Source organism: Formica exsecta, unplaced genomic scaffold, assembly GCF_003651465.1.
Source record: "Formica exsecta isolate Colony F162 unplaced genomic scaffold, ASM365146v1 scaffold49, whole genome shotgun sequence".
Taxonomy (NCBI): Eukaryota; Metazoa; Arthropoda; class Insecta; order Hymenoptera; family Formicidae; genus Formica; species Formica exsecta.
The window spans coordinates 443,852-450,690 of record NW_021852138.1 but is presented as its reverse complement, the minus strand read 5'-3'; positions in this window follow the sequence as shown (position 1 = coordinate 450,690).

Here is a 6,839-nt window from a genome sequence, read left to right as displayed (position 1 = left end):
ACCATGCAACTTTTGTCTGAAACATTTTTTGATATCTCACTTCGTTTCCGACAAATATGCCCGCGTCACTATAAATGCCGCACCCTGTATATATATATGTGTGTGTGTATCAGAGTAAAAAAGAGAAAGTTGACAAAAACTTATACAGCGTGGATCATTTTTCTTTTGTGATATATGTTGTAGAGAGAAAGTACATTTCTCATTGTAATACACGCTTTGAATTTTGGTTCCTGAAATATGCGACCTTGAAATATTGTAAATGTAAAAGTAAACTAAATAAAAGGATTGTAAATGTGAAATTTCTAGGAAGAGGAATTTAGTCCTTTAATCTTGACACATGTTTTCAAGATTATGATTCTCAACAAAAATATTCTTATCATTATTAAGCATTTATCATTAAGCTATTAATCATTAAACATTAACTTAGACATTTAAATATGCAAGTATATTAAATTTATTTATTTTAAACTTTTTTTATGAAAGTTTTAAACCGTGTATTTTATAGTTTTATTTTAGAAAGGGCAAAACCCCTGTATCCCCTTCCCTTTTGACTTAAACCAAACCTAATTTCAGATTTAGGTTTGGCTTAGGTTAAAATTTCTTTGGGGAGGGGAAGAGACGGCAAGGAAAGAGTCGGAGCCTTTTTCTTGTCAATGCGTTTACCTTACAATAGAATAAAACAACGGCTATCAGGAACTCGTAAATTGTACTTACAATATTTCGAAATTCTTATTGTCAACGAAACTAAACAGTAATCCTGAAGCGTACTAATAGTGACACAATAACAAACAAGTGTCAGCAAAAGAAATATACACATACATACATACATACATTTATACAGACATTTTTTAGGAATATGATTTTTAGACGTTTTAGAACATTCTAAACACATTGGCATAGAAAACTCGAAAAAAATTTTGTCACAAAAACAAAGCTTCCTCTATAAGGAAGCAATACAAATGTAGAATATAACGAAAAGAGATGATGAGAAATAAGAGAAAGTACGAAATTTATAATATTTCAAAATTAATGTAAAAAAAAACTGTCACAAAATTCAAAGCGTTTATTACTTGGGACTGTGCCCTCTACAATACACATAAAAAAAAAATAATAATAATAATCCGTGCTGTGGAAATTTTTGTCAATTTTTTATCTTTATTTTATTATTTCTATATAATACAGGGTAGTTCAAAAATCCGCAAGTGGTCGAACATCTTATAAACAATGCATGTAAAAAAAAATGTTTTAGACAAAAGTTATAATGTTTAAATAGGCGCATTCAACAGCAATTTGACCATAAATGGCGTTGCCAAGATCAAGTCAAGGTCAACTTACTTTTTTTAAATGGAAACCTATGTTTTTTATTACATATTCTTATAGTCCTTCTTTTCAAAACACTATAATAAAGTATTTTTTTATTAAGTATTTTTCAAGTTATTTTATATTTTACTCTGACATATTTTGATAATATAAAATGAATATAAAATATCTCGTAAAATATTTAGTTTTCAATCATCTTATCGTAATACTTTTATGTATAGAATAATGAAAATCAATTGGTATAAAGAAAATAATTGTTTCTAAGAAAAAATATGTAATTATTTACAATGTATTTTTTTAAACAATTATTTCTTTTTTTTTACATCAATTGATTCATATATGTATATATGATACATCTGCGTCTTTCTTCTTGACATACTATCAGTAGATTTTTTGCAAAATTTTAAATTCGATTATCATATCGAATATTATCATATCGATTAATCATATCTTTTTATTATCTCTAGATCTCCAATATTCCACGGACGTGAGCAAAGTAAGTCGGAAATCGAAAAATTGCGGTATTGTCACGGCGACACGTCGGGACGATAATATCGAGTATAGCTAACAAGAGTAAAAAAAATGGCCAACCCATGGTTTCGCTCGGCTTAGGTGTCGCATTGTGTAGGCAGGAAGACCGGGTATCGGTATCGCGGATCCTTCGGGGGACTGGGTCGTAATGTGTCCCGGCGGAGAAATGGAAACGGAGGGAATCTCTCGCTGCCCGCGCTCTTGGAAATCGCGCTTCGCGTGGGAGAGAAGACGACAGGATCGATCCTCTCTCGGTAAGGATCGACTTACGGGGGCTTCTGTCGCATCTGACGCAGCACACCATGTGCACGACGTCGATTCTCCGTGCGAGGGATTAAATCGATGAATAAATCAGCGAATTCCCACGCCCTCCCTTTTCCCCTCCCTTGCACTCCCTTTCTTGCACTACCGATCGCGACCGATGCACTACCTCACACAAATTTTTGTGTTAATTTAACATAATATAGATATGTGATTAAATGGTGATACTAATACTGTGTAATATTTCAACATATATGCATATTGTGATATTTTTACATTTTCATCTATCGTTTTAATAATTTAACATTTTAGTTCAATTAACACAACAGCAATATATGTTAAATTAATATATGAATGAGTTAAATATTTAATACAAAAATTTTAACCAGCATATTTTTTAATATTGTAAAGAAACACGAATTTTCCAATAGTGTAGTGATATATTTCTTGCACTAAAATGTAATTCGTTATTCTCGCGTCGAGTTTGATAACAAAACATTTAATTTGATACGTTTAATTTGATTCGCTTAAGCAAAGAGGGAATGATTGGATATTCTCTCTATAGGTGAGATCCCCGGCACTAAAGATAATAATGTATACTCGTACTACTCTTGCATTGTGTATGCATTCGCGAATATCTCTTCGGATGTTGCAATTGCGAAACTTGACTCTCCCGCTGGTGGAAACGAAAATGAGTCGGCAGTCCAGATACCTCGCGGATCTTAATTGGTTCTAACTCCGGACAGACATTAGCGTATCAATCATTATCCGTACGTTTTATCATGACTCGCGCGGTTCGCGTCATGCTCAAAATATTATATTACGTCGCTTCATCGTGAGTTCCCGGGAGTTCTCCGTGAGAGACATAGAGACGCTTCATAACCGATCACGATGTCGGATCTTTTTTTCGACGCGGGATCCAAGTTTCATAATTTACTCGTCGTAAATTAATTAAACGTAGCCGGCGTGACGAAACATGTCCGACTTTTCATAAGATAATTCGACGTCAGATATTTTAATATAATTACTGAGCACTTGACACATATCTTGGCGATTGCTACTAGGGAGAATCGGCAAACTAAAAGTTCGAATTTTTGTGGGTGAAAGTTGACAAAAGTTTACACAATACGAATCATTTTTCTTTTTTGACATATATTGTAGAACGCACATTCTGTGCTAACGTCATTAAGACCAAATCTCTTTTTTTTAGAAACTGTATTTATACAATATTCCAAAGTTGTATATTTCAGGAACCAAAAGAGACAAAAGAGGCCACACAAAATTCAAAATGTGTATTATTCAGAAATATAATTTCTACAACATATATTAAAGGGAAAATAATCCGTATTGTGTAAATTTTTATCTACTTTTACCTTTTTATATTTTCAATCCGAGTCGAAATTTTTGTCAACCCCAACTTTCTAAAATTCATAGATTCTATAAAGAATTTCACACGTTTAATTTATATAACAATTTGTATTTCACAAATATTTTAAAAAAGAAATTTCAATAAAACTATAAATTAAATAGTTTCAAAAGAAAGCGATCTGACTGTCAAAATAGATGTTAATTGTGAGAAGCAGGAGAAAAATTTTGACTCGAAAAATTAGCAGGTAAATCAAATTGTAAAAGAAAGTTTCCTTTGCGCCTTCAGTAAAATTTATGATGGAATGTTAAAATATCGCTTTCTCCGGACAAGTTTTATTGTTTGCAGATTGCATCTGACACATCGGTCACGTGACGAGTGATGCTTGAGTCATCGCGGTTCGACCGTACTCGTTTTGCCTTTCCGAGGATCTTTTTTTTCCCCTCGAGATTATAACATCAAATGTAACGCAACGTTGGATTCTAATTGTTCGATGAAGCGGATAACGCGTTAATATTTTACTTTCACTTTCGCGCGGTTTTCAAATATCACGGTAATATTTAATTCAAGTTATTAAATTCTATCATTCGCCGCGCGACCGCATCGTCTACCGGAAATAACGTAACGTCCCGTATCTTATTTTACAATCGTACAAGAGTTTCGCGGGAATCAATCGCGTTAATCGATTCAGCGGCCTTCTCGCGCGCCTGAATAATTACGCGGATTAAAAATCGTTTCTGTGTTTATAATGGATATCCGCGTGTAAAAACACTCTCGTGTGTATTCTCGCGCGAGAGTACTCCTTGTGAGAAATGCTTCTCGTCTGACATTACGAGATTTACACACCACGCCTCCGATTACCCTAGTCTTGCATTCTCGGCGCAACTCCGGTATTTTCAAAGGATTCTAAGAATGAACGCTGGTATGCCGTACCTCTCGTACGAAGGATCCGAGGTGAGAATTTAGCGGCGGAGATCGACGATCGACGGCAAATCGTGAAATTACTTTGCAAATTGTTCTACAAACAAAAGCAGCTTTTACTACTTGTTGCTTTCATTTGTTTTTCGATATTTTTCTCCATCAAAGTCAAAAGAAAGTTTTAAAAGTTGGATTATTCTTTCAATCAATTATTTAATGATCTAAATTTTTCTAAAAAAAATTAAAATTAAAATTAATAAATTAATAAAAAAAATGCATTTATATAAGTAAGTTTTGGTACATTTTTTATCAAGAAAATTTTATTGATGTTACACCTCTCTCTCTCTTTCCTCTCTCTGCATTTAGTATTTCATATTTAATGTTGTATAATAATAATATTTGATATAAATACTTAATAGTATCAAGTAGCAACGAGTTTAAAGAATAAATATTATTTACTCAAGAATATGATAGATATATATTAAAATATAAAAGAGAAAAAGTATAAATCGCCATGTTCTTTTTTTCTCGAAATTACGTTACACGTATTATAATTATACATACACAATCGAAGGAAAATTGATATTAATAAATTAATAAAAAAATGCATTTATATAAGTAAGTTTTGGTACATTTTTTATCAAGAAAATTTTATTGATGTTACACCTCTCTCTCTCTTTCCTCTCTCTGCATTTAGTATTTCATATTTAATGTTGTATAATAATAATATTTGATATAAATACTTAATAGTATCAAGTAGCAACGAGTTTAAAGAATAAATATTATTTACTCAAGAATATGATAGATATATATTAAAATATAAAGGAGAAAAAGTATAAATCGCCATGTTCTTTTTTTCTCGAAATTACATTACACGTATTATAATTATACATACACAATCGAAGGAAAATTGATATTGCCCTTGTAAGCGCAATTATGTATCATTATACAAAAAAAAATGGACATTAAGTTACACACGCTAATCTCAATCCCTACTTTGTTTGTATTAGAGTAAAAGCTCGCAAAATTATCCGGAATAATTGTAAGAAAATGGCATAGTTTCTTCTAGTATTTATATTCCTAGCTTAGGAACTGCTGTTTGGAATAGCTCCGAAACGACCTATGATTTTGCTGTTGCACATCGGACGAAATTGCGATATCACGATTAGTTCTTAATTAATCGTTTAAGAAATTAAATACGTGTGACGTTGTATGAGCGAGATCTCAAGTACTCGCCATAAATTAACGAACGTTTAATTCCAAGTCGCTGATCGACACCTTGCTTATGAAACGCAAATTTAAACCTATAAAAATAATTCAATAAAATAGTAATTTCAGTCTTTCATTAAGAAACTTGACGTAGCCTCGGTTCGATCAAAAATAGAATAATGTAAATTAAGAGATATCATTGACGATGAATGATAAAAAAATAGTAAAATAGCCAAAGAGTCTATTTGGCAAGTTTGTGTGTAGTAGAAAATATAGTATTCATAGATTTATTGTAAGAGAGGGTAATATCTATTAATTACACGTTCCATACCGCATGTTCTAATGATTCAGGTATCTCTATAATCGGGACTATTAAGTCGGGTTAGCTGTCTAATGGGCAGAATCGGTTTGAGATGTCGGGACCATTACTTCACAAAGCGATAATTAATAGGAGTGAACGGGAATCATCCCCGATGTTTAATGACATATTGGCCGCGAGCCGTTAGATCTTTATGGGCATGACATCAATTTGTGTTGAGTACCATTACGGGATCAAGGTAAACGTTAAATTTGACGAATCTCTTGAATGTGTATATATAATACAACGTTTAAACTTAATAACGTTTATAATGAAATCGACATTGATAGAAAATTACTTTGATCTTTTAATGCGCTACTTGACCTTCATTTTATTTTGAAATTGTACATAATGTGTATTAGTATAAAAAAATTTCTACATTATATTAACAATAAGCGTAATATCGTGAAAATGTCCGAGAAATTTTGATGCTATTTTGACGTTCTTGAGGATAGTTTACGCTTAGATGATTTATAGGGATTAGTAAAAATCTATTTTGATAGTACTATACATATTTATTAACTTCTCTTTTGAACCTTCAATTCTACACAATTAGTTTTAATGCCTTGAAACTCTCAATATATTTTAATTATATATAATAATAAATATTAAAAGTATATAATACATAATAATTATTAACAAATATTTTTTTTAATTATATAATTAATATTTTTATTATAATTAGCTTATTTGTTTTACACTTGTAATTTGCAAGAGTTCTTAATAAATAAAATTTATATTTTATATAATTTGATATATCCTTTTCCTTACCATCATATTTTTATTAATAATTTTATAAATGAAATATATCCTGTATAAAAAATAAAGCTTTAATAAGAGGTTTGTGACTAAATCTTCATTGCTATCTTAACTGCT